Consider the following 15594-nt stretch of genomic DNA (forward strand, 5'->3'; position numbering starts at 1 on the left):
GCAAGTCATTCGTTGTTGGAATGTGCTGCCCAGGGAGGTGGTGGAGTCCCCATCCCTGGAGGTGTTCAAGAGGGGATTGGATGTGGCACTTGGTGCCATGGTCTAGTCATGAGGTCTGTGGTGACAGGTTAGACTCGATGATCCTCGAGGTCTCTTCCAACCTTAGTTATACTGTGAACACCCAGGGGGCCTTAAGGGCATAAACCCTCTGCTGTTGTGACCAAATCAAAGCTGTCCCTGCATAAATGTTAATTTCCCTTTCACACCCTGCCTCTTAACTCAGTCATGTGGCAGCCCAAATCCTTTCCCAGTGCTGTGTGCCTGGGCAAGTTTGATTACACCAGTCAGGTGCTGATGTGGTATACATTATAGACTCATAGAATTGTCAGGGTTGGAAGGGACCTCAAGGCTCAGCCACTTCCAACCCCCCTGCCTTGGGCAGGGACACCTCACACTACAGCAGGTTGCTCACAGCCACCTCCAGCCTGGCTGCAAACACCTCCAGGCAGGAGGCTTCCACCATCTCCCTGGGCAACCTGTGCCAGTCTCTCACCACCCTCATGGTGAAGAACTTCTTCCTAACATCCAATCTCAATCTACCCATTTCTAGTGTTTTTTCCACTCCCCCCAGTCCTATCACTCCCTGACACCCTAAAAAATCCCTCACCACCCAGGATGTGGCTCAGTTGGCAGCACATAAGACCCTTAATGGGAAGGTTGTGAGTTCAAGCCTGCAGTGGGCAGTAGTGTCCTCCCTACTCTAGTCATGAGGTCTGTGGTGACAGGTTGGACTTGATGACCTTTGAGGTCTCTTCCAACCTGGGTGATACTGAATCCTGAATCACATTGCTTGAAGCTGCACTAGATGGCTGTATAGATGGACTGAAAGCATATTTTGGGTCAATGATTACAGATCATTTAGGAGCTGATGACTTACTGAAGACTGCCAGGCTGCCATGTCACCAAGATTCTTTTTGATGGTTCCCATCCCTGCTCTTGTCTCAGTGCTCCCAGCCCCAGGTCACCTCCTCAAGTTTTGCCATCAGGGCTTTAGTGGGACCATAAAATGACCCTGATCTGGGTCCTAAATTAACCTTATTTTATGAATTACTGTGGTGGTTTAAGCTTTCCTGGAGTCCAAAAGCCTCAAAGGTAACAGATTTAGACTGCCTCCCTCCTCCCCTTTTGTTCCTGGGAGGGTAAAGGCAAATTAGGCAGGAGAAAAGGGAGGTAAAAATCACCAAAGAAACAGCCTGGAATCGATCTGGAAATAGAAAGGCAAGTTTAACAAAATAGAGATGGCATTTGAGTAAAAGGGAAGTCACAAAGGGGTAAGGAAAAAGGGTAAATGAAAAACCATGTACAAACCCAGGCCCAGCTGGCATAGGAATCCCTGGATGTAAGTGTATCATACTAGTATCATAGTATCAGTCAGGGCTGGAAGGGACCACAAGGATCATCTAGTTCCAACCCCCCTGCCATGGGCAGGGACACCCCACACTACATCAGCCTGGCCAGAGCCTCAGCCAGCCTGGCCTTAAACACCTCCAGGGATGGGGCCCCAACCACCTCCCTGGACAACCCATTCCAGGGCTTCACCACTCTCATGGGGAAGAACTTCCTCCTCACCTCCAGCTTCATTCCATTCCCCCTAGTCCTAAATGTGGATTCTCCCTAGAGGCAGTCCTTAGGAGCGTGGACACAGCATGAGGCAAGCCTCACCACCTGGTAACAACAGGAGAAACAGCAGGCAAGGAGCAAGAGAGAAGAAGGCATGAAGATGGCTCCCCTTAAACAGGCTGGGTGGGCAGGAAGGGGGAGTGGAAGAGACCTCGACCCAGGGACCCCTCCTGCTGGGAGAGGGAACTAAGTCTCTCTAGGGGCCAGGTTCTTTTCAGCCCCCTCCAGGGATGGGTGTAACCTGACACAATTACTCACACCCAGACCCTTTCCTCAGCCTGGTTCACTCTGTGGCCCCAGGCACAGCAGCATTGGGTGATTTTTATGTGCTGGTTTGTCTGTGGTGCTTGGGGCTATGGTTTAGGGGTGACCCTTGTAGAGTAGGGTTGTGGGTTGGACTTGGTGATCCTGAGGGTCTTCTCCAACCTGAATGTTTCTGTGATTTTTAGACTCACTGACCATATCTTAGTGAGCCTTGGTCCCATTCACTAACATTTTAACCTTATGCTCAGGTGGTCTGATAGAGTTGACAGAGGACAGTCCCTGAAGCCCCTCTCCCCACACCCCATTTAAATGTGGGAAATAACCACGTGCCAGAATTGGATCCTGCACCTTGGCTCCCTTCTATCTGCCCTCACAGCTGTGTCCTTTGAAAAATCTGAGGGAAATAATTAATGGACTCATTAAAGTGATGGAAAGGAAGATGGAAAGTATAATTAAGGTTCATGACACAAGGCAGAAATAATGACATCACCTGGATCCATGCAAAACTCCATGGTCCTTGAGGTCCCTTCCAAATCTAACAACTCTGATTCTCTGAACAGTTATGAAGGATGGGTGTTCACTTCAAGCACAGCCCTGTGAGGAGAGGCTGAGGGAGCTGGGGTTGCTAAGCCTGGAGAGGAGGAGGCTCAGGGGTGACCTCATTGCTCTCTACTTCCTGAAGGGAGGTTGTAGCCAGGTGGGGGTTGGTCTCTTCTCCCAGGCACCCAGCACCAGAACAAGAGGACACAGTCTCAAGCTGTGGCAGGGGAGGTTTAGGCTGGAGGTGAGGAGATAGTTCCTCCCAGAAAGAGTAATTGGCCATTGGAATGTGCTGCCCAGGGAGGTGGTAGAGTCCCTGTCCCTGGAGGTGTTCAAAAAGGGATTGGACGTGGCACTTGTATCACAGTATCATTTGAAGCCATGGTTTAGTTAGTCATGAGGTGTTGGATGATAGGTTGAATTTGATGATCTCTGAGGTCTTTTCCAACCTCATTGATTCTATGATTTTCACCATGTCCTTTTCTCAGTGATTCCTTCTGTAGAGAAGTGTGACTGAGAGTTCCAAGCCAACTTGAACTCTTCTTTCCCACCCCCCACACTCCCCCCCTGCATTTATGAAGCATAGCCACAATGGAGAGGGTGCAATCTTTTGCTGTCTGTTCCTTATGAAGTTTGTCTTGTGATTCCTAAGAAGTGATTCTGACTTCCCCACCTGCCCCTCTTCCTGAAGGCTTCCTGTTCAGAGCTGATTAATAACAAAATGCATTTTCCAGATATACTTTATTGCCTTTTTTCCTCCTTTCCTTCCTTATTTCTGAAAGGCAGCAGTGAAGGGGAAGAAAAGGTCTGTAAATGAGGCACAGCAGCAGAGATTTATTGCATGAGAGCAGACTCAAAAGGCCTCCAGGTACAAATAGTGTAATTAGCAAAATCTCATCTGACTAAACAGCTCCTGTTCCACCACCAGCATTGCTGCACCCATCCCAGAGCTGGAGGCAAGACCCTCAACCAGCCAAGATACCACCCAGAGGAGCTCAGCCCCAGTGAGGAAGCCCAGCCAGCAGCCATGGGTGATATTGGAGTGGTCATCAGTCATTGCCCTAACAACCGGGGGGCCACCAGGCCCCCCGGCCTTTGTTGTCACCACCACCATCACCCAGTGTGCACCAGGGGCACTCACCAGGGATCAGAGGAGGATCCTCAGCCCAGATGGGCTCAGCTTGGGGCTACTGCCCTTCCTGGGGGGCATTAAATAGGGGAGTGGGTGGGGAGGGCCAAGTGGCCACACCTGGGGTGGGAGGAGACTGCCCCAGAGCCCAGGTGCCCTGGGTTTGAGGGGAAAAAGGGAGGTGGGGGTGGAGGGGAAATGGAGCAGGTGAGGGACTTCAAGGGTGTCAGGGAGTGATAGGACTGGGGGAAATGGAAAAAGCCCTAGAAATGGGTTGATTGGATATTAGGAAGAAATTCTTTGCCATGAGGGTGGTGAGAGCCTGGCACAGGCTGCCCAGGGAGGTGGTGGAAGCCTCATGCCTGGAGGTGTTTGCAGCCAGGCTGGATGTGGCTGTGAGCAACCTGCTGTAGTGTGAGGTGTCCCTGCCCATGGCAGGGGGGTTGGAACTGGCTGATCCTTGAGGTCCTCTGAAATCCCAGCAATTCTATGATTCTAAAACAATTTGGCAGTTTAGGATGGATGGGAGGAAGAAGTTCTTCCCAGGAAGAGAGATTGGCCATTGGAATGTGCTACCCAGGGAGGTGGTGGAGTCACCATCACTGGGAGTGTTTAAGAAGAGACTGGATGAGGCACTTGGTTTAGTGCCATGATTTAGTTGATTAGGTGGTGTTGGCTGATAGCTTGGACTTGATGATCCTGAAGGACTTTTCCAACCTGGTTAATCCTGTGATTCTGTGAAAAACACAAAACATTTTGGTGGTGTAACAAACCCAGCCTCTATAGAAAGAGTACAGCCCCTTTATAATGGTGCCTGGGCCTGGGGTCTCAGACTTCTCCAGACTAAGAAGCCCCAGGTCCCTCAGCCTCTCCTCATAAGGCAGTGCCCCAGTCCCTCAATCATCCTTGTCGCCCTCCATTGGACTCTCTCCAGCAGATCCCTGTCCCTCTGGAACTGGGGAGCCCCAAACTGGATGCAATATTCCAGGTGAGGTCTCAGCAGGGCAGAGAAGAGGGGGAGGAGAACCTCCCTGGATCTGCTGGACACACTCCTCTGAATGCACCCCAGGATCCCATTGGCCTTCTTGGCCACCAGGGCACATTGCTGTCCCATGGGTAGCTTGTGTGTAATTGACAGATATAGATAAGCATAGATCATAGAATCAGAGAATTGTCAGGGTTGGAAGGGATCTCAAGGGTCAGCCAGTTCCAACCCCCCTGCCATGGGCAGGGACACCTCACACTACAGCAGGCTGTTCACAGCCACATCCAGCCTGGCTGCAAACACCTCCAGGCAGGAGGCTTCCACCACCTCCCTGGGCAATCTGTGCCAGCTTCAGAGTTAAAACAAGAGCAGCAGTTATTCATAGGAAGAACCATCAGCCACAGTTTGTCAAGGTATTGATTATGAACTGCACCTTGGTTGCATATGCACTACATCAAGGGAGGCATTCTGAAGCACCCTGGAATGGATGGAGCTGCGATTATCTCCAGTGGGAGCTAATCTAAGGGAAGGCAGGAGAAGTGACATGAGACACCTTGTGCTGTTGTGTGCCTCTCTTTCTCAGACTAACAACCCAATAAATACAAATCAGCAGCTGCTCTCCTTCCTGCCCACCCAAACAGAAAGCAAACAGGTTTGGGGGTTGGGTTTTTCTTCCCCCCAACTAGTAGGAGAATGCTGTGAAATAATTATGGTGTCTGCAGTCTAGGAGTGAGCAAAGGCACCAATTACCATAGCAAGGCACTGCAGATGCCATCTTTGGGGACATTTACAGTCTGAATTCATGCTCTCTAATTACAATCTGATGCTACCCAGAGTATAGAAGGCATTTTCTCTCCCCAGCTGTCTGTGCAGAGCTGAGCATTCCTGTGTGGACCATCCTAGGTGCTGCTGCTCTGGCAGGGGGGTTGGACTCGATGCTTTCTGGAAGTCCCTTCCAACCTCTCATGTGCTGTGATACTGTGGTACTCTGACAACTGCATATTGAAGGGATGGCATCCAGAGGGACCTTGACAGGATGGAGAGGTGAGCATATGACAACCTCATGAGGCTCAACAAGACCAAGTACAAGGTCCTGCATCTGGGTTGGAGCAATCCCAAGCACTGATACAGGCTGGGCAGGGACTGGCTTGAGAGCAGCCCTGAAGAAAAGGCCTTGGGGGTGCTGAGGGATGAGAAGCTCAACAGGAGCCAGCAGTGAGCACTTGCAGCCCAGAGAGCCAGCCAGAGCCTGGGCTGCAGCAAGAGAAGCACAGCCAGCAGGGCCAGGGAGGTGATTCTTCCCCTCTGCTCCACTCTGGTGAGATCACACCTGGAGCACTGTGTCCAGTTCTGGAGCCTCTATTGCAGGAAGGATCTGGAGGTGCTGGAAGGTGTCCAGAGAAGGGCCCTGAGGAGGAGCAGGGGACTGGAGCTGCTCTGCTATGAGGACAGACTGAGGGAGCTGGGGCTGTTCAGTCTGGAGAAGAGATGTGTCTGAGGAGACCTAATTGTGGCCTTCCAGTATCTGAAGGGGGCTACAGGAAAGCTGGGGAGGGAGTGGCACAAAACTAGAAATGGGTAGATTGAGCTTGGATGTTAAGAAGAAGTTGCCCCCCATGAGGGTGGTGAGAGCCTGGCACAGGCTGCCCAGGGAGGTGGTGGAAGCCTCATCCCTGAGGGTTTTTGTAGCCAGGCTGGATGTGGCTGTGAGGGGCTGCTTAGTCTGGATGGTGTTTTGTTGTCCCAGGTAAGCACTGTGTGTGCTGGAGCCCTGCTTTCCTGGAGATAATCAGAGAATTGCCACGGTTGGAAGGGACCTCAAGGCTCAGACAGTTCCAACCCCCTGCCATGGGCAGGGACACCTCACACTACAGCAGGTTGCTCACAGCCACATCCAGCCTGGCTGCAAACACCTCCAGGCATGAGGCTTCCACCACCTCCCTGGGCAATCTGTGCCAGGCTCTCACCACCCTCATGGGGAAGAACTTCCTCCTAACATCCAACCTATGCTTCTGCTCTGGCAGGGGGTTGGACTCAATGATCTCTGGAGGTCCCTTTCAGCCCCTAACATCCTGTGATCCTGTGATCCTCTGGTCCTGCAACCACCTGTCTGGAGCACTCTTGCATGAGAACCATGGCTCTGGGGGCTTTTTTTGCACCACCTGGGGGAAGGCAGTGTGGAAGAGCTGCCTGTGTGCCCAGGGGAAGAGGGAATGAGATGGCTCCAAGGGGGTTCAGCTCAGTGCCACGCAGGGCTGCCCCAGTGCTTAAAGCAGTTGCTAAGGGAAATCAGATTTAAAAGCAGATGGCTTAATTAGAGCACCAGGCTCCCTCACCACAATTCTCTGTCTCCAGATGTTCTTCCTGCTTCATTAACAAGTCTCTTGTACTTATTTCTTTCCCTTTCCTTGACAGAGGCTTTCATCAGGGTTATGCAAAACCCTATTTTCATCCCTACTTTGCCCAGAAATAGACTGCAGACAAGCTGAAAATACAGATTCATGTGGATAGTCAGAGCCAAATGTTGAGCACATCCATTTTGAATAGACAAAACCAATTCCATCTACAGCCAGTTTCCACAGGAGCTGCTGCTCTGCTGTGCTCTCTCCCTACCTAGGAGTGGTGTCTCCAGGGAAGCCACTGAGGCTGACAGGATCTGTGTGCTGCCAGGAGAGAGCTGGAGTGATGTGATTCCCCTTGCATAGAAATGGAGGGGAAAAGCCTCTCAGGGGATCTCAGTGCTGCTGTTGTCAGTCAGCAAATTAGGCTGAGATTAGACAGGTCCCTGTTTAAAAGTGTTGCCTCTGCCACAGAGGTTTCTGGGCAGTCAAAGCAAAATTCTACGCTGACAGAAGATCACCTAAATGAATGGGCTCAGAGAGACCTCCTCGTTGTCAGGCTCCTCACAGAGGAGGAGCAGAGGGCTGGAGCTGCTCTGCTGTGAGGACAGACTGAGGGAGTTGGGGTTGTGCAGGATGGAGAAGAGAAGGCTCCCAGGTGACCTAATTGTGGCCTTCCAGTATCTGAAGGGGGCTACAGGAAAGCTGGGGAGGGACTTTTGAGGGTGTCAGGGAGTGATAGGACTGGGGGGAATGGAACAAAACTAGAAGTGGGGAGATTCAGATTGGATGTTAGGAAGAAGTTGCTCCCCATGAGGGTGGTGAGAGCCTGGCACCGGTTGCCCAGGGAGGTGGTGGAAGCCTCATCCCTGGAGGCTTTTAAGGCCAGGCTGGATGTGGCTGTGAGCAACCTGCTGTAGTGTGAGGTGTCCCTGCCCATGGCAGGGGGATTGGAACTGGCTGAGCCTTGAGGTCCCTTCCAACCCTAACAATTCTATGATTCTATGATTCTACCTGCCCTCTTGTCCTACCCCTGCTGTGGTGCCCAGGCTAATGCTGTGTTCAGACCAGATCTCTCTCCAAGACCAGGAAAGCATCACCATAGGGCACAGGATTGCAGGGAATCTGGATGGAGTCTCTGGGAAGTGGGACAGAGTTCCAAGAACATGTCCAGGCTTATGATTTGTGACTCTCCATCAGGCCTATTTCCACAAGACTTGTGTGGGAGGGTAGCACAAAGAGGGGTGGAACTGCCCTGCAGGAACATGGTGTGGGAGGGCACAGGGAGGAGTGGCAGAGCTGGGATCCTTGGGACATGACCAAGATGTCTGAAGGCTCCCAGGTGACCTCATTGTGGCCTTCCAGTATCTGAAGGGGGCTACAGGAAGGCTGGGGAGGGACTGCTCAGGCTCTCAGGGAGTGATAGGACTCGGGGGAGTGGAAGGAAGCTGGAGGTGGGGAGAATCAGGCTGGAGGTGAGGAGGAAGTTCTTCCCCATGAGAGTGGTGAAGCCCTGGAATGGGTTGTCCAGGGAGGTGGTTGAGGCCCTGTCCCTGGAGGTGTTTAAGCCCAGGCTGGCTGAGGCTCTGGCCAGGCTGATGTAGTGTGGGGTGTCCCTGGCCATGGCAGGGGGGTTGGAACTAGATGATCCTTGTGGTCCCTTCCAACCCTGACAGATACTATGATACTATGTCATCTTCCAGACTGTTGCAGGTTCCCAATTCCAGCTTTCAGTCCCACAAAGACATAGAGAAAACTGCAGTCAGTCACTGGAAAAATCCCACTGCTCTCACCCATTCATAAAATAATCAAAGTAACATCAACTGTTGCCAGCAGTGAGCACTTGCAGCCCAGAAAAATGATCACATCCTGGGCTGCAGCAAGAGGAGTGTGGCCTGGAGGTCGAGGGAGGTGATTCTTCCCCTCTGCTCCACTCTGGTGAGACCTCACCTGGAGCACTGTGTCCAGTTCTGGAGCCTCTGTTACAGGAAGGATCTGGAGGTGCTGGAAGGTGTCCAGAGAAGGACCATGAGGATGAGCAGAGGGCTGGAGCTGCTCTGCTATGAGGACAGACTGAGGGAGTTGGGGCTGTTCAGTCTGGAGAAGAGAAGGCTCCAAGGAGAACTAATTGTGGCCTTCCAATGCTTGAAGGGAGCTACAAGAAAGCTGGGGAGGGACTTTTGAGGGTGTCAGGGAGTGATAGGGCTGGGGGGAATGGAGCAAAACTAGAAATGGGGAGATTCAGATTGGATGTTATGACGAAGTTCTTCCCCATGAGGGTGGTGAGAGCCTGGCACAGGTTGCCCAGGGAGGTGGTGGAAGCCTCATCCCTGGAGGTGTTTGCAGCCAGGGTGGATGTGGCTGTGAGCAACCTGCTGTAGTGTGAGGTGTCCCTGCCCATGGCAGGGGGGTTGGAACTGGCTGCTCCTTGAGGTCCCTTCCAACCCTGACAATTCTGTGATTTCATTCTAACACTGGAGAAAAGATACTTCACATGAGGCTTTGAAAAACCTTTTTGGTGCTGGAAACAACATCTCTGCACTCAACAGGCATTTTCTTAATACCCACACAGCTAAGGTGAAATATTTGTTGACAGACAGATGCTTAACTTGGCTTTTCCCCTTCCTGATGAACGATGATGATGATGAAAGCAGAACACATTTGGGAAGCGACAGAGCAGCATTCATCATTCATGAGCTGGCTGCCAAACCAATAATGTGGGACTGCTCCCTGGGAAGCATCTCTCCTGGCAGGCAATGGTTCAGGGCTGAGCACCATCTTGTCAAGCCTAGGATGGACTTTGAAGTCTCACACATCAGCATGGGCCAAGGAATGCAAAGTAAGGAGAGGCTCTCATTGGGTTAAGCAATCAGGAACTCTCCAAGCCTGCTCATAATCTGCTTGCTGGTTAAGCTGGATGGGAAGAAAGCAGCTGAGATCCTGCTGACCTTGCCCACTGGGTCACCTCAGGCCACACAGACTTTGCAGGGTCTCAGATGGTGCTGGCCCTGCTCAAATGTTTTGCTACTGCATCAGTCAGAGATGTGTGCTGTTGTCTTGCCTGCATTGAGAGGAAATCTGAGTCCAACAGAGGGCTACAAGGATGCTGAAGGGACTGCAGCACTGCCTGAGGAGGAGAAGTTGAGAGCTCTGGGGCTGTGTCTGGAGAGCAGAAGACTGAGATGGGATCTAATCAATGCCCATCAATATCTGAGGGCTGGGGGTCAAGAGGGAGGGGACAGGCTCTGCTCACTTGCACCCTGGGATAGGACAAGGAGCAGTGGATGGAAGCTGCAGCACAGGAGGTTCCACCTCAACATAAGGAGGAACTTCTTCACTGTGAGGGTCACAGAGCACTGGCACAGGCTGCCCAGAGAGTCTCCTTCTCTGCAGAATTTTCAGATCCATCTGGATGCATTCATGTGTGACCTGTGCTAGATTCTATGGTCCTGCTCTGGTAGAGGGGTTGGACTTGATGATCTCCAGAGGTCCCTTCCAAGCTCTAACATCCTGTGAGCCTGTGATTTGGAGAGCACAGCACACAAGAACATGCTAGCTCAAGCAGTGGGGAGACAGTTTGCTTTACAGAGCAAGCAGAAGCAAGGCCAGGCTGGATGTGGCTGTGAGCAACCTGCTGCAGTGTGAGGTGTCCCTGCCCATGGCAGGGGGCTTGGAACAGGCTGAGCCTTGAGGTCCCTTCCAACCCTGACAATTCTGTGATAACAAATAGACCTTTGCTTGCAGACAGCTCACAGTTCTGACTTGCTTGGTGGTGGTGTTCCTAATATCTGCTGGGGAGAAAGCATCACACAGCTGCCAGTCTGCTTCATTTGAATGCTAATAGTTTCACTTCAATAATTCCTTATTTCTAGTTTCTAACTCAGGCTGCAGACTGCTTTCTATTTTTCATGTACTTCACATCAGTGATGACCTTATTTGTCTGATGAAATAGATCTGCATCTGTGCTGTTATTTCTATACTGTCATTTGCACTTCTCCTCTAGGCTTTATCAGAGTCTTCATCAGACTTGTGTTTCCTGCTTGATTTTCCTGCCCTTTGTATTCCTCTGCTTCACTTTCCTGACATCAAGAGAAGGTTTCTCCATTCTCCAATTCAGAATTAAAAAAAGTCTTAAATCCAATGTGTCATTTAACAACTCCAGGTGCCAGGTTCTGCACATTGGCCACAGCAACCCCATGCAGTGCTACAGGCTGGGGACAGAGTGGCTGAGAGCAGCCAGGCAGAGAGGGACCTGGGGGTGCTGGTTGATAGTAGGCTGAACATGAGCCTGCAGTGTGCCCAGGTTGCCAAGAAGCCAAATGGCATCCTGGCCTGCATCAGGGGTAGGGCAACAGGGCAGGTAAAATCATAGAATCACAGAATTGCCAGGGTTGGAAGGGACCTCAAGGCTCAGCCAGTTCCAACCCCCCTGCCATGAGCAGGGGCACCTCACACTACAGCAAGTTGCTCACAGCCACATCCAGCCTGGCTGCAAACACCTCCAGGCATGAGGCTTCCACCACCTCCCTGGGCAACCTGTGCCAGTCTCTCACCACCCTCATGGGGAACAACTTCTTCCTAACATCCAATCTCAATCTACCCATTTCTAGTTTTGCTCCATCCCCCCCAGTCCTATCACTCCCTGACACCCTCAAAAGTCCCTCCCCAGCTTTCTTGTAGCCCCCTTCAGATACTGGAAGGCCACAATGAGGTCACCTCAGAGCCTTCTCTTCTCAAGGCTGAACAACCCCAACTCCCTCAGTCTGTCCTCATAGCAGAGCCGCTCCAGCCGTCTGCTCATCCTCATGGCCCTGCTCTGGACACCTTCCAGCACCTCCAGATCCTTCCTGGAACAGAGGCTCCAGAACTGGACACATTGCTCCAGGTGGGGTCTCAGCAGTGGACCTGATGATCCCTGAGGTCTTTTCCACCCTGGTTGATTGTGTGATTGTGATTCTATGAATTCTGCTCAGGCACTGTGCTGGTAGCAAGGGTTGCACCTATCACATTTTCTGTCCCTCCTGACCTCAACCCTGCAAATCAAAAACCAGGAAGCAAAGCTGAAGGCATGGGAAAAGCTAATTAACTGCAGTGCTCAATTAAAGTGTGCTTCAAAAATTGTCTATCAGCTTTATGCAAAGCAGTTTGCTCATCCTCTGACGAGTCTGCTCGTGCTCTCTTTATGAGGACAGCCTGTTCAGTAGTGCTGCAAACCACAGGGTGAGGTAAGACACTGACTCTGGGAAGCTGCCTCATTGGCATGACCTAAGCAGGGCCATGAGCTGCTGTGGGCATGCTCAGCCACCTTGGGAGGCAGAAGCAGGTCCTTGGCTTGAAGTGATTCTTGATCACCTCCTGGGGTGAAAGAAACCCTCTCAGCCCAAAAAGGCTGCAAAGGGTAGCAAGGCTGGTGAGGGGTCTGGAGCACAGCCCTGGGAGGAGAGGCTGAGGGAGCTGGGGTTGCTTAGCCTGGAGAGGAGGAGGCTCAGGAGAGACCTTCTTGCTGTCTACAACTACCTGAAGGGAGGTTGTAGCCAGGTGGGGGTTGGTCTCTTCTCCCAGGCAACCAGCACCAGAACAAGAGGACACAGCCTCAAGCTGTGCCGTAGGAGGTTGAGGCTGGATGTTAGGAAGAAATTCTTCCCAGACAGAGAGATTTGCCATTGGGATGTGCTGCCCAGGGAGGTGGTGGAGTCACCATCCCTGGAAGTGTTTAAAAAGGGCCTGGATGAGGCACTTGGTGCCATGGTTTAAGTGATTAGATGCTGTTGGGTGATAGGTTGGACTTGATGATCTTGGAGGTCTCTTCCAACCTGATTGAATCTGTGATGCTGTGAAAAAAGTAACCCCACTGAAGCTTTCTGGCAATGGTATGAGATGCTATTCAGTATCTTCAGCTGTTTCTTATATCTGAAACAGATTGGTGCTGGCATAAAGACACAGGGAAGGTAGCCTGGCTATAATAGCTTCCATCTTCACTCTCTTCTAGCTGTGCCAGGCAGAGAAACCTCCTGTTCAAATACATCTCTAAAGTTAAAGCTAATTTCCCAGGAGCCTCCCTAATTAGTTCTTTCATTTAAAAAGCTGGCTTGCCTTGCAGTAACAGAGGCTTGAACAACATGGTCTGTACAGACAGGCACCAAATACCTCTGATATAAATGGATGGCAGCTGGATCTCACAATGCTTCCAGCTGCAAAGCTGGAACCAACCAGAGGGACACCACCTGGGGGTGGATTGGAAACTGGTTTGACAACAGAGTTCAGAGGGTTGGGATCAGTGGCACAGAGTCAACCTGGAGTCACTGTGGCCAGTGGTGTTCCCCAGGGATCAGTACTGGCTCAGTTTTGCTCAGTATCTTTATCAACCACCTGGCTGAGGGGATTGAGAGGACCCTCAGCAAGTTCTGATGATACAGCACTGGAGGGTGGCTGACACCTGCCAGGCTGTGCTGGCATCCAACCAGAGCTGGACAGGCTGGGAGCTGCCTGCAGGCAAACCTCATGGAGTGCAGGGTCCTACATCTGGGGAGGAATAACAGCAGGCACCAGGACAGGTTAGGAGCTGCCCTGCTGGAGTGCAGATCCATGGAGACAGACCTTGGAGTGCTGGTGGACAGCAAGTTCTGCATGGGACAGCAATGTGCCCTGGGGGCCAGGAGAGCCAATGGGAGCCTGACATGCATCAAGAAAAGTGTGGCCAGCAGGGCTAGGGAGGTTCTGCTCCCCCTCTGCTCTGCCCTGCTGAGATACAAGAGGAAATGGCCTCAGGCTGCCCCAGAGGAGGTTTAGATTTGGATATCACACAGATCACAGAATCACACAGATTGTCAGGGGCTGGAAGGGACCTTGAAAGCTCACCCAGCCCAACCCCCCTGCCAGAGCAGGATCACCTATGCAGGAATGCATCCAGGTGGGGTTTGAATGTCTCCAGAGAAGGAGACTCCACAACTCCCCTGGGCAGCCTGCTCTAAGTGAAAAGACAAGAAGGATGATGGAGATCAGCTGGTCATGAATAAATACTGACCCAGACCCAAAGTGTTGCCTGTACCTAGAGTTTGGTTGTTTTATGAAATGGACTCTCTGGCAACAGAAACAGCAGAGGATTTGGCTCTGTCACCCAAGAGATCTTCTTCAGGTTGCCCAGTTAAGAGAGAAGCTGAAATGTTGTTGCTCTGAACTGCCACCACCTCGGTAGGTTTCTGCAGGTGTGAGTGGGTTTGATGGCTCTCCACACTTTGCGGAGAGCCAGAATGCTTCACAGGACACGAAATGACCACTTAGGGCTCATGTGTTACAGCCCAGCTGGAGCAGTGCTGATGCTCCAGCAATTTACCTTAATGGCTCCAGAGCCTCTTTCAGGGCAATGCTTTACAACTCTCCTGACCTAAAAGACCTCTCATGGCTGAAACTGAAATTTATACCACTCCAAAAGCACATCCAATGAAGGCAGCAAGAAAAATGGAGGAGTTTAAAGCTGTGAAAACCCAGAGAAGACAGCATGTAGAGGGCAAGTTACAGCAGTGGTGCCAATGCTGCTTAAAGCCTCCTAGCGTGTCCAGAGAAGGGCAACAAAGTTGGTGAGGGGCTTGGAACACAACCCTGTGAGGAGAGGCTGAGGGAGCTGGGGTTGCTTAGCCTGGAGAAGAGGAGGCTCAGGGGAGACCTTATTGCTCTCTACAACTACCTGAAGGGAGGTTGTAGACAGGCAGAGGTTGGTCTCTTCTCCGAGGCAAGCAGCACCAGAACAAGAGGACACAGTCTCAGGCTGTGCCAGGGGAGGTTCAGGCTGGAGGTCAGGAGGAAGTTTTACACAGAGAGAGTGATTGCCCATTGGAATGGACTGCCTGGGGAGGTGGTGGAGTCACCATCACTGGAGGTGTTCAGGAGGAGACTTGATGGGGTGCTTGGTGCCATGGGTTAGTTGTTTAGGTGGTGTTGGATGATAGCTTGGAAACGATGATCTTGAAGGTCTCTTCCAACCTGGTCTATTCTATTCTATTCTATTCTATTCTATTCTATTCTATTCTATTCTATTCTAGCAGGAAGACCATTAGCTCAGGGGTCAGCAGTGAAAGCCATGATTAGCCACGATGGGGCACAGCATGTTGGGATGGCAGCAGGACACCCACCCTTCATGGGTCACAGTGCCAGCCACAGGTGGTGCTCACGGGGCTCACAGGGTGTTAGGGGTTGGAAAGGACCTCCAAGATCTTAAAGTTCAACCCCCTGCCAGAGCAGGACCAGAGAATCCAGAACAGGTCACACAGGAACACATCCAGATGGGGCTGGAAAGTCTCCAGAGAAGGAGACTCCACAACCTCTCTGGGCAGCCTGTGCCAGTGCTCTGTGAGCCTCACAGTGATGAAGTTCCTCCTCATGTTGAGGTGGAAACTCCTGTGCTGAAGTTTCTATCCTTGTCCTATCCCAGGGTGCAAGTGAGCAGAGCCTGTCCCCTCCCTCCTGACTCCCAGTCCTCAGCTATTGATAGACATTGATCAGATCCCCTCTCAGTCTTCTCCAGACTAAAGAGCCCCAGAGCTCTCAGCCTCTCCTCCCCAGGCAGTGCTGCAGTCCCTTCAGCATTCTTGTAGCTCTCTGTTGCACTCTCTCCAGCAGGTCCCTGTCCCTCCTGAACTGGGGAGCCCAGAACTGGACAC

Source organism: Melanerpes formicivorus, unplaced genomic scaffold, assembly GCF_026170545.1.
Source record: "Melanerpes formicivorus ecotype bairdi unplaced genomic scaffold, bMelFor1.0.p_v2 SCAF_85, whole genome shotgun sequence".
NCBI lineage: Eukaryota > Metazoa > Chordata > Aves > Piciformes > Picidae > Melanerpes > Melanerpes formicivorus.